The following is an 11,505-nucleotide window of genomic DNA, read 5'->3' as shown; positions in this document are numbered from 1 at the left end:
TTCGATTCCTGGTCGGGGGACTAGATCCTGTATGCCACATTGGAAGGCCAGGGCCCCCTCTTTATTTCTTACAGGCCCTCCTGGCCCCATCCTGCTGTCCACCTGTGGCCCCCAACTGACTGGCCGTGTCCTGGCCCCCGGCTGCTTGGCCATTTTTCGTCCCTGAGGTAACTATGCACAGGATAATTTATATTTTGGTGCTAACACATCCCAAGCTCCTTTGAGATGAAAGCCTCGATATAAAAGTGAGTTATGACCCTGCTGCAGGGGAGCACTGCTGAGTTTTTCCCAAAGAGGAGTTTAACCATCTTTGGCTTCTGCAAAGGGCCAGCTGCAAAGGACCTTTGGCCATTTCAGAGGCTCTGTTTTTAGCTATCAATTTTGTTGTGTGATAAATTGTCACCCTCCCCCAAGTCCAAAGATGGTGTTTGTCCAGAGGTTGGCTTGTATTTGCCAAAATGCCAAGGAGGAGGAGGAGTTCCAGCTGAGGTCCAAGCTGAGGCTGGATCTTTGCTTTTGAAGTTGTTAGCGAAGTGAGAGACACACACACACACGTTCATGTTCCCTAACAACATAACCCAGAAGAGTTTCCCCCTCACCCTCTATCCTCCTGTTGGTTCTCAGGACACTGGTTGTGTTTTCTCAGGAAAAGACTGGACTTGACCAAGGTTCTTGGTCACTCTGCCCTTTAACCCCTAGGAGGCTCTCTGCTGCGTGGAGCAGGCTGTCTGCAGGTGTGACTTGCTCTTGTCCGAGGCCCAGGGCTCCCCAGGTCAGCTCTGAGCTGGGCTTCCCTTCGGACACTATCAGACCAACATGTCTTTTTTTAAAAAAGACCGTAAGTGTCTTATCTTCTTCCTCTGGAATGTTCCACAGTTGTTTCACCTCTAGTTTAGGAAAAGTTGGTTTGAGGGTTCCTCCATCAGCTCTGAGATCTCGTCTCACTTGGGGTGGTGGTGCTTCTGCACGCCAGCCTCATTTCCATCTCTCCTCCTCCCGACTAGAAACCTTGTGGTTAAAATAACACACAGCCTCTATTCAGAGCTCAACTCGGAGCTGCTCTCAGAGGCGGATTTCGGATTTAAACACTACTCTGGGAAGATGTATTGGCTTGCTTTTTAAACGTTCAGTTTTAGACTTTTGTGAAGAAGGTGGGGATCTCAGGTAAACATTTCCTTTCCTTTTTCACTCTTTTCTTGAGAAGACGATCGGGAAAATTGTGCCAGTGGGCACTGGGAGAAGCCAGCTGCTTCCTAGCTTCTGACTGTTGAACGGGGCTTGTGTCTGTTTCTCTGAATGACGAACAAAAAAGTGCTGAAACGCGGATCTTGGAGAGAAATGGCAGGGGGGACTCTGTCTGTGCAGAAAGGGCTGGGGTTTGAGGAATGCTTGTGCCTTGGTGGAGCTGCCCAAACACCTTTGAGTGCTTGGGAGTCGGAAAGGTAGGAAACAAGGGTCTGTTGGTCCTCTCCTCTGGTGCAGCTGCTTGGAGGCTGGTCACGTGACCAGCTCACACGGAGCAGGTCCCAGCCCTCTCTCATCTTCTCTTCTCATCGAATGAAACCGAAGTGGTTCTCTTTCCCTAGCTGCTTCCTGCTCAAGCAGGTGGGTGCCATTACATCTGTCTACCATCTACCTACCTATCTATCAATCTATCACCCACCTATCTATTATCTATCTGTCTATATCCTACTTCTAAACTGCTGTGGAACATTAGTCTACTGTCTCTTAAATGTATGCATTTCTCTGATGATAGGACCTTAAAGATTTGCCTTCCGTCTCTTTGTAGAACATATTAACTATTCCTTTGAATGCCAATTACTATGGTCTCTGAAACAAGAGTTCATTTGCAGAAGCTGCTTTGGAGAAGGACTTGCCACCACTCCTCCTTGTTCAGTTTTTGTTTTTTGTTTTTTTTTTATTCCTGTGAATATTGGTGCCTGTGAACTTTTTCAGTACAGCTCAGAGTGGCAGGACTAGGTGTTTATTTGCCAGTTCTCCACCTCTCTCTCTATTTCTCTATCCCCTCCCTCCCTCTATCTCTCTCTGTTTTTTTTCTCTCTCTCTGTCCCCCTTTGACCCAGTGATCATTGCTTCCTTTGAAGTTTTAGTTTGAAGAAAATTCCATTCCTATTTGATGACAGAACCAAATCAATCGATAATCAATCCATCACTGGGATACCAAACATTCACGCAAATGCATTTTCTATGTTCTGTGTTAGAAGTGTCACCAGAGTACAGGGGAGGTTGTGCTGTGCTGTGCTAAGTCACTTCAGTCGTGTCCAACTCTGTGCCACCCATGGACTGTAGCCCACCAGGCTCCTCTGTTCATGGGATTCTCCAGGCAAGAATCCTAGAGTTGCCATAGCCTCTTCCAGGGGATCTTCCCTACCCAGGGATTGAACTCGCATCCCTTACATCTCCTGCATTGGCAGTCGGGTTCTTTACCACTAGCACCACCTGGGAACCCCAGGGTGGGGAGGTTATCCCAATACATATAAATACCATCACTGGTGTTCATCATGCATTTTGACGCTCACCTACATCCATTAAATAATTACCAAGTATAGCACAAAATGAAGTGCTCAATTTTAAGCTTTAAATACAGGTGAGATTGAAGTCAGAAAATACAACTCCTGTTTCCATGAGCTCACCATGCATCAGTGACTAAGTTAAGCATTTTGCAAGCATCTCCTCTCACTCTCTTAACAACACTCATGTTATATATTGAGGCAGGGGTGGGTGCTAGGTGCCCATGGACCATGGCTGATGTGCAGGTCAGAGTTCCAACCTGGTCTAGGGCCAGTGCTCAGGACCCAGCTGGTATCAGGATGTACATCCATTAGAGGTGGTCCCTGGACTGGGCTAGGAAGGGTTATCCAGAGTCCAAAGGAGGAAAAGGATGGATTGCTGGGTGGGGGGTGGGTAGGAGGGGCCTGGTGGGGGGCAGAGCAGTGATTTGTGTCCTGATGAGAGGTAGGCAGGGAAGCACTTGTCCGGGGGCAAGAGGGGTGGTGTGGAAGGAGCCGTCTGTGGCTTCTGGACTGAGGTGTGAGATGAGGAGTCAGGTAATGGTGGCTACTGCTCAGAGTCAGTGTGTCAACAGGATCCTACAATATGTGGCCTTTTGTGTCTGGCTTCTTTCACTGAGCATGATGTTTTCAGGGGTCTTCCACAATGTGGAGGGATGTGATGGGCACATCTCTCCTTTTCATGGCTGAATGATATTCCACTGAAGGTACAGAAACCATCTGTCTATCTGTTCATCACTTGAGGTCATTAGAGTCATCCCCACCTTGGGACTATTGTGAGCAGTGATGCTATGAACAGTCATGTACAAGTTTTTGTTTGAACACATGTTTCCAATTCTCTCAGTGACTCTGTAGGAGTGAAATCCCTGGGTCATATGGTGACTTGACATTTAACTTTTGGAGGAACTGCCAGACTCTTTCCCACAGCAGCTGCCCCATTTTATACTCCCATCAGCAATGGATGAGGGTTTAGATTTAATCACCTCCTTGCCAACATTTGTTCTTCTCTATTTTTTTTTTTTTATTATAGTCATGCTAGTGGGTGTTAGGTCATTATGGTTTGATTTCCATTTCTCATAACATTGAGTATCTTTTCATATTTATTGGCCAATGGTCCCATTCACATTTTATTGCCTTTATTTGACTCTATCTTTTTTTTCTACATAAATCTTATTATTTATCCCTTCCTATCACTTTCCCTCTTTGTTTATTTACTATCCATTTCCTCTTGTTTCTAAGGAAGCTCCATGAGGACAGGAACTCTGTCTTGTCCATTACTGTATCTCTGTACTGTGGGAACTCAATATATATCTGCAGAATAGCTGAAGACTAGATTATGGTTATTCCCCCAGCCTTGTGCCTAGAGCCCCTCCCCTTTCCTGCAGGTGGATCAACAGTGGGGCCAAGTTGTGCAGGGGGCTGGGGGTGGAGCCACAGCTGGTCTGCACACCAGTCAGTCCCTGACCCCATTCCCCACCCACCTCTCTCCCCACCCCCCACTGACATTGCCAAGGCCAAAGCACTGGCCTTAGCAATGGAGTGCCCTCTGCAGTCCACCCACTCCTTGGTTTGTGGGGTGAGAGGATGGAGCAGCAAAGTACTTGGAGAGATCATCAGAGTTTGAGGGGATGAGAGTCTGAGCCAAGGCAGAGGCGAGGAGGGCAGAGTGGGAGGAAGAGATACGAGGCAGATATTTAAGGAAAAATCAGCAAGACTCTGTGACTGGCAGGGGTGTCAATCGAGGTGACTTCAGATTTTGAACTTGGAAGGTTGGGGATGCGGTGACACCATGAACTATAAAAGGAAGTTGGGAGAAAGAGTCTATTTGGGAGCAGGAGAATAGGGAGGCTTCTTCTGTATTGAGTTTGAGACAAGGACTAGAGATCTGAGTGTACAAAGCTGGGGTGTGGTGGCAGGGACAGCCCTGGAGAGTAAAGGGGAGCCCAAGATGAGAGGTGAGGGCAGAGAGCCTGGCTGGGAATGTCAAAGTGGAGCATCAGGAAATCAGTGAAACTCACAGAGGGACTTCCCTGGTGGTCCAGTGCTTAAGACTCCACGCTCCCAATGCAGGGGTTTGGGGTTCAGTTCCTGGTAGGGGAAATAAGACCCCGCATGCCGCATAGTGCAACCTTAAAAATATACATATAATCAGAGAATGGGCAGTTTCTGTGCATGTGAGAGAGAAGGAGGGTAGAGGGATGCCAAACACAAAAATATTTCTCTGCTCAGGGGTTGGGTAGAAGAAAAGTGGGTGAAGCCAAGAGAGGAGAGGAAAGAGGATGTGGGGAGAAACCCAGAAGCAAGGAGGTGTTGGAACAGAAGGGAGGACGGGAGGTGAAGTAGGACACAGACAAGAGAGAAGCTGGAAGGGAAGAAGAGAGACAGAAGAGGGAGCGAGGGCGTTAGGAAGAGAGGGGCTGGTATCAGAGAATACCGTCCACCTGCTCAGAGGAAAAAAGACAGGAAGGCAGAGGAAGGGCAGGAGGGAGGGATGTGTGGGCTGCTGTGTGAGGTTAAGGAGGCGCTTGGTACCCAGCCTAGAAAATTGTGATGTGAGGAGGAGCATTTAGTGGCTGAAACCGCCTCCCAGTCAGGAAGCTGGGTGCCTATGCTTCTCCAGCTCTGAGCCTGAATAAAGAGAACAATTCTGAGCCACATACACTGTACTGACTCCCCGACAGCCCCTTCCCCTCCCAATATGGCCATTCTTATCACAACATAGGGCTCTTGACATATTTCTGGGACAGAAGCTACTGACTACGGTGTCCTCGGCTGGAGGAGGGCGCGCCAAGATAGGGTGCGTATCTCATTAAATGGCATGGCCAAGAACAAAAACTAAAAAAGCTTTCAAGAAATTGTCCCTTAAGTGATTAAAAAGCAGGTTAAGAGTTTCATCTTCATTCTGAAACAACGGGAATTCAGGATTGACTTCTGTTGACTAAAAAATAGACTCACAACCTGAAAGTCGAGAGTTATTTTATTTGGTGGGAATGTTTAGGATTCTGAGCCCAGGAGTCAGCATCTCAGTAGCTCTGAGAAAACTGCTCCAAGGAGGCAGGAGGGGATGTTAGATGGCACACAAGCTTGCAACAAAGGGAGCAGGCCCTCTGAAGATCAAAGATCAGGTATCAAGTTAAGGTACTTAGCCTTCTATGTGTGAGAAGATGCAAGCCTCCGGGCTCACTGAATTCATTCCTTTCATTTGCACCTCAGCTATCTGGGGCCAGTCCTGCTTCTTTGTTCATCCTGCTTCTTTGTTCATCTTGCTTCTTGCATTCACCTAGCTCCTCAGCAATCACCATGAGGGGCGGTGGCATCCGCTGGATCCCAGTTTTGGGAGCCCTCATGCACATTTGGAGGCCAGTGACATTTCTTGTTGATTAATACGGCAGGAGATATTTTCATTTCACACTTCCTTAGATGAAGTGTTTTCTGATTTCATAAGATCACTGATTAATTTGTATGTGTATTCATCTAACAGATCTTTGTGGAAACTCGTTAGAATAAGCCCATTGACAGTGGGAGGAGGAGGGGGAGGGGCACACATGGCCTGCCCTCATTCTCCAGTCAGGACTAACTCATGGAGGAAAAGCGCTGCAGGTCATTGTGTTCATCCACATTAACCTTGAGCATGGCTGCCGGCTTCACAGTGACAAAAATCCTACCTAGTGTACAGTTGCTTTTCCATGATGCACCTTTCCTGTCGGTAGAACATCTCTTTAAGATGACAGAAGATGTTTAAAGCGTCATCTATAGCAATGGTTTTATTGTTCTGGAACTGTGGCCTCTCTGAGTTGTAAAACACCTCTTTAAAATGAAAAAGGATCCTTACAGCATCGTCCATAATCATGGTTCTATTGTTCTGGAATTGGGATGAAACACAAGTAAAGGTTGGGGTCTTAGTGCCATAGAATGTTTTGTTCTAAAGGGAGGGGTGAGGTATGTTTCTTCCTAGAAGTCGCCACTAGGGAGTCAACTAAGATAGGAAGGTTGAAAGTCGCTCAGTCATGTCTGACTCTTTGCGACCCCATGGACTATACAGTCCACGGAATTCTCTAGGCCAGAATACAGGAGTGGGTAGCCTTTCCCATCTCCAGGGGATCTCCCAGCCCAGGGACTGAACCCAGGTCTCCCATATTGCAGGTGGATTCTTTACCAGCTGAGGTTAGCATAAGATTAACGCCCAATTCAGGTTATAGGAATGATGTAAAATCACCATTCTGATTTTTGCACGTAAATTGTAAAATCAGCCTTTGATCTTTTATGTTTAACAAGAGCAGTGATGTCAATTAATCTCAAGGCTAATTTATAAGAACAGGTAACACAAATAAAACGACTACCCCACAGGCGTTAAGCTTTGAAAATACTACGTGGGATTATTTTAGAATAGCCTTGCTTTCCCAATTCTTAATTTTTCTAAATTGATATGAAAATTATGCTGAGGAGTTCGGCACAGACAAATAGAAGGTGAGGAATTGGGCCAGAAAATCAGCAGAAGGAGTCCCTTAGGGGTCAAACATCCCCTGCAGTACAGGCTGGTGACAAGCACAGTCAAGTTCAACTTTTGTCCCTGAATCATCCTTTTCAACACCAGCCAGAGTAGGGGTGTCTAATAATTATTTTCGCCTTTCCCCTCTGTACCCCACCTTCACAAAATCATTGTCAATTGGAGATGACCTTGCAGGGCAATATCATATCGCAGTTGAGAAACTGGATTTAGAGAGAGGATTGACCTGGTTGGGTCTCCAATCTGCCTCTTTCTAGCATGTAGCATCTTGAAGCTTCCGTTTCCCCCAAGCTAAAATCAAAATAACAAAAGCTATTAGGATTGTTGTGATAATTAAGTGAGTTAATGTATGCAAAACCCTCTGCACATTCAATCAACGTGAACTATTATTATCGTGGGGGCAGGTGAATCACAGAACCGAGCTTCCATTTTCCAGCTGAACAAACACCAACCTGCCTCTCCTCTGTCTTCTGGAAGTTGAATCCTCAGGCACAGTTGTGATGAAGTTACTCCTCTGCTCAAAACCTTGAGTGAATCAAGTTCAAATTCCCTTCACGTGGCCCGGGAGGCCCCTCATGGAGATGCTTTATTCTGTCTCCCACCTATGCCCCAGGACCAGCCTCTGTGAGCCCACTTCTGAGTCCTCATTCCTCACGTGGGTTAGCTCCCAGCGGGACGTTCAAGCTAGAGTTCATCTCCTTTGGTGCATGTCCGTGGTACTCGTTTCATGCCTTTATGTAGCACTTAACACTGAATGAAGTCTCCCATGTTACAGACAGCAAACTCTTTGAACATGGAAACAAGGCAAGCAATTATTCACATACTCAAACAGGAAAGGTTGGTTGAATTAAATTGAAAAGTTGACTCAGAATGTTTATTGTCAGAAGGTCATTACAAGCTTATGGTTAACAAAGGAGAAAGGTAGGATAAATTAGATAAATTAGAAGATTGGGATTAACATATATACACCTCTATATATAAAATAGTCAATAAGGACCTACTATATAGCCTAGGAAACTATACTCAGTAACTTGTAATAATATAATGGTAAAGAATCTAACAGAATATATATATTCCATTATATATACACATGGAATATATATATTATGTGTATATATAATGGAATATATATAATGAAAAAGAATCTAAAAGAATATATATATCCTTTTATATATACACATGGGCTTCCCTTGTAGCTCAGTCAGTAAAGAATCTGCCTGCAGTGCAGGAGACCCCGGTTCGATCCCTGGGTTGGGAAGACCCCCTGGAGAAGGAAATGGCAACCCACTCCAGTATCCTTGCCTGGAAAATCTCATGGACACAGGAGTCTGGTGGGCTGCAGTCCATGGTGTCACAAAGAGTTGGGCATGACTGAGCAACTAATTCTTACTTACTTATATATACACATATATGTGCATAGATATATGTATCACATATATGTGTGTGTGTGTATATATATATATATATATATATTACAGCATATATATATCAATACACCTGAAACTAACATGGCATTGTAAATCAACTATACCCCAATACTAAAAAAATTAAATTAACAAAGAAGGTCATTACGTAATAGAAATTAAATTAAAAAAGAAAGTAGAGAATGGGCCTGTTTGGGATCCAAAGAATGGATATGTATGTATATATGCGTGTGTTTGTATATGTGTTTTTCTATATATTTCCTCACCTGTGAAATTGACAGATGTCATATGAAGATCCTTCCAATGCTAAGTACGTGAATCTGAGCTATTGGCCTTGCTATCCTCATAATGGGCTTCCCTAGTGGCTCAGTGGTAAAGAATTCACCTGCAGTGCGGGAGACACAGGTTTGATCCCTGGGTCAGGAAGCTCCCATGGAGAAGGAAATGGCAACCCACGCTAGTGTTCTTGCCTGGGAAATCCCATGGACAGAAGAGCCTGGCAGGATGCAGTCCACAGGGTCTCAAAGAGTCAGACAAAACTTAGCAACTAAACAACAACAAATCCTTATAACACACTTCTAAACTTTGTAGCAAAGGAGTAACCAGAGCTCTGCCATCTAGGGCCACAGACTGTGGACTGGGCGGAGGTGAGTCCTCCAGAGTGACCTGAGGGTAGCCTAGCAGCTCCCCTGTCCCCAGTGGCCTTTCCCAGGCAAAGGCTGCTGTGAGTCAGCTTGTTACTTCAGTCTTGCTCTCGAAGGCACAATGTCGCGGATTTTCTCTTCATTGTGGCAGCACCTGGCATGTATGTTAGTACGTCACCCACAGAAGAGAGCCCATAGAAACCTCTTGAGTCACTGAGTGGATAATCTTCCCTTTCATTAAAAAAATAATGAAAAGATTTGCAATACATCTATGGCAGGACTCTGTGCTTAGAAAGCAGTCCCAATTTCCACCAAGAATAAAGAACCCTCCTTGATATAGTCATTAGCTCCCATGATTGTCACAACAGTCCTGTAGGCTGTTATAAGGAGTTATAAGTTCAGATTTTTTTCGTTGTAGACAGCATTTATCCTATAATGTTTTTCATGGAGTTTGTCACTATCTGCAATTATACTGTATATGTCATTATGTTTTTTTATACCTCTCTGTGTAAAATGTAATCTCCACCAACAGAGGGATTTTTCTTTTAATTTATTCATTACTGTTTTCCTAAGACAGTGCCTGGTACATAATAGGGGCTCAATAAATACTTGCTAAAGAGAGTTGAAATTTATATCAAGAATTTGGTACTAAATAAGGTATACCAGAAAGGGAAAATCATTTAAGCAATGAAGAAAGCTCATTCAAAACAAAAAAAGAATGAAGCCTGAGGCATAATTGAAGTTTAGGGGGGAGACATAGGATTAATGGGAGTTTTTTCTCACCCATGATTTGTTTTGGAAAAAAAATGGAATGAGACAGAAAACGAGAAGTTGGGAATCCCCAGAAGGTTTTGGAAATAATTAACTGAGAACTTTCTTTTGTAATGTTTTATGTTTTCGAAGTAAGAAGAGTTGGAAGTAAGTGTGGGTTTCATTTTCCCCACTTCTGAATGCTTTTCTTTAAAAGGGAAAGAACAGGAATAGAAAGACTGCAAATTTAGAAGAAATCTGAGGAAAAGACAGGAAAAAAAAAATTACATGGAGCATAAATTTAAAATCTCAAAAGACAATGCAGATATTCTGGCCAAGAGAAAGTAAGCGAGGAGTTCAAAGGCTATCAGGGCAATCAAGTGAAAGAAACAGTGGAAAAAAATCAAGAAAATTGAGTTACTGAGGAAAGAACCACAGATGGCAGGAACCATCCAGCCTGCCAACAGGAGAGCGAATGGTTTAAAGGAAACAGGAAGTTTGGGGGTGATTGTAGCCAGTGGAACAAATAAGGGAGAGGTGGGTGGAATTTTAAGGTTGAAGATTTCACGACAAAAAGTTATGGGACACTAAAAACTTCGAAATGGCTCGTAAAGAGAAGATGAGTCATTCAGAGACTAAACAGACTTTATAAAAAGATGTGAAAGTGTTAGGAATTGGAAGACACTTGGCATCCTGAAAATCGTCTTAGAAACAAACCAGAACTCATTCATTCCCTCATTCAGCATTTTTTGAACATCAACCAGGCACTGGAGACACAGAGGTGAAGGGATCCAGCCAAACACAAACCCTGCTTTCTTTGACTTTACCAATGAAGAAAGCAGATGCTCTCACTGATGAATACACACATATTCAAGTAGGCATCGGCCCAAGAAGTTCATGTGGAAGAGTAAATAACAAATGAATCAGGTCTACTTGGGGCAGAGAGGGATGGATGTGAGGCAGGCTTTCCAGGCAGGAGCATCTGAGCTGGGATCCAAAGGGGAAGAGGAGTGGAGCTGAGTGGAAGAATCCTTCTAGAGACAGGGCACAGCACATGCAAAGTCCTTTGGAGGAAGGCTCATGCACTTTCCAGAAAGAGAAGGAAAATTAGTACAGCTGGAGAACAGAGAACCAGGAGAAGTGGGGTTCACTGAGGCAGGGCAATGGGAAAGCTCCAGCAGGCAATCTGGAGGGTCATGGCAATTATCTGGGCTTTCATCCCGAGAGCAGTGGGACATCACAGAGCATCTCTTGCTTAAAGGAGGGATGGGACGTGACCAGGAGCTGGACTCTTCAAATAACCAACACTCGCCAACCTGTGTGCCCCAACATTTATATTTTTACTTCCTTTGAAGGATGAATACCTGGATGAGGCTGGCTCTTATCCTTTCTGCCCATTCTTACATCCCTGAACCCTTAACATTTTTCCAATGGTCCAAGGCACCAAAATAGCATACTTTTAAGGTATAAAGGCTGCTTGTCCTGTGTTCAGTGATCCTAAACTGTTTTTCTCTTTTGGAAAAGGATTTCAACTCTTCCATCATGCCTGCCTCTCACTCTAATTGGGTGCTTCCAATCTATTGTGGAACGAAAAACCAGAGAACCAAATCGAGAGGCTCCAGCTGAGCTGAATTTCACGGTCTTTGTCG

The 11,505-nt window shown here is 44.6% G+C and overlaps 1 protein-coding gene across 1 annotated transcript in view; it reads left to right on the top strand.

Moving 5' to 3' along the window:
• The first annotated feature begins 1,047 nt into the window (after nucleotides 1–1,047).
• Nucleotides 1,048–11,505, top strand: part of JCAD (junctional cadherin 5 associated) — an 80,191-nt gene continuing 69,733 nt past the window's right edge. The window contains exon 1 of the mRNA XM_060396866.1: nucleotides 1,048–1,164. The gene's annotated coding sequence lies outside the window, so the exon portion shown is untranslated. The remainder of the gene's footprint in view (nucleotides 1,165–11,505) is intronic.

This window comes from Ovis aries, chromosome 13 (assembly GCF_016772045.2).
Source record: "Ovis aries strain OAR_USU_Benz2616 breed Rambouillet chromosome 13, ARS-UI_Ramb_v3.0, whole genome shotgun sequence".
Taxonomy (NCBI): domain Eukaryota; kingdom Metazoa; phylum Chordata; class Mammalia; order Artiodactyla; family Bovidae; genus Ovis; species Ovis aries.
The sequence above is the reverse complement of the archived record's forward strand: the minus strand, read 5'-3'. Positions and strand labels throughout refer to the sequence as shown.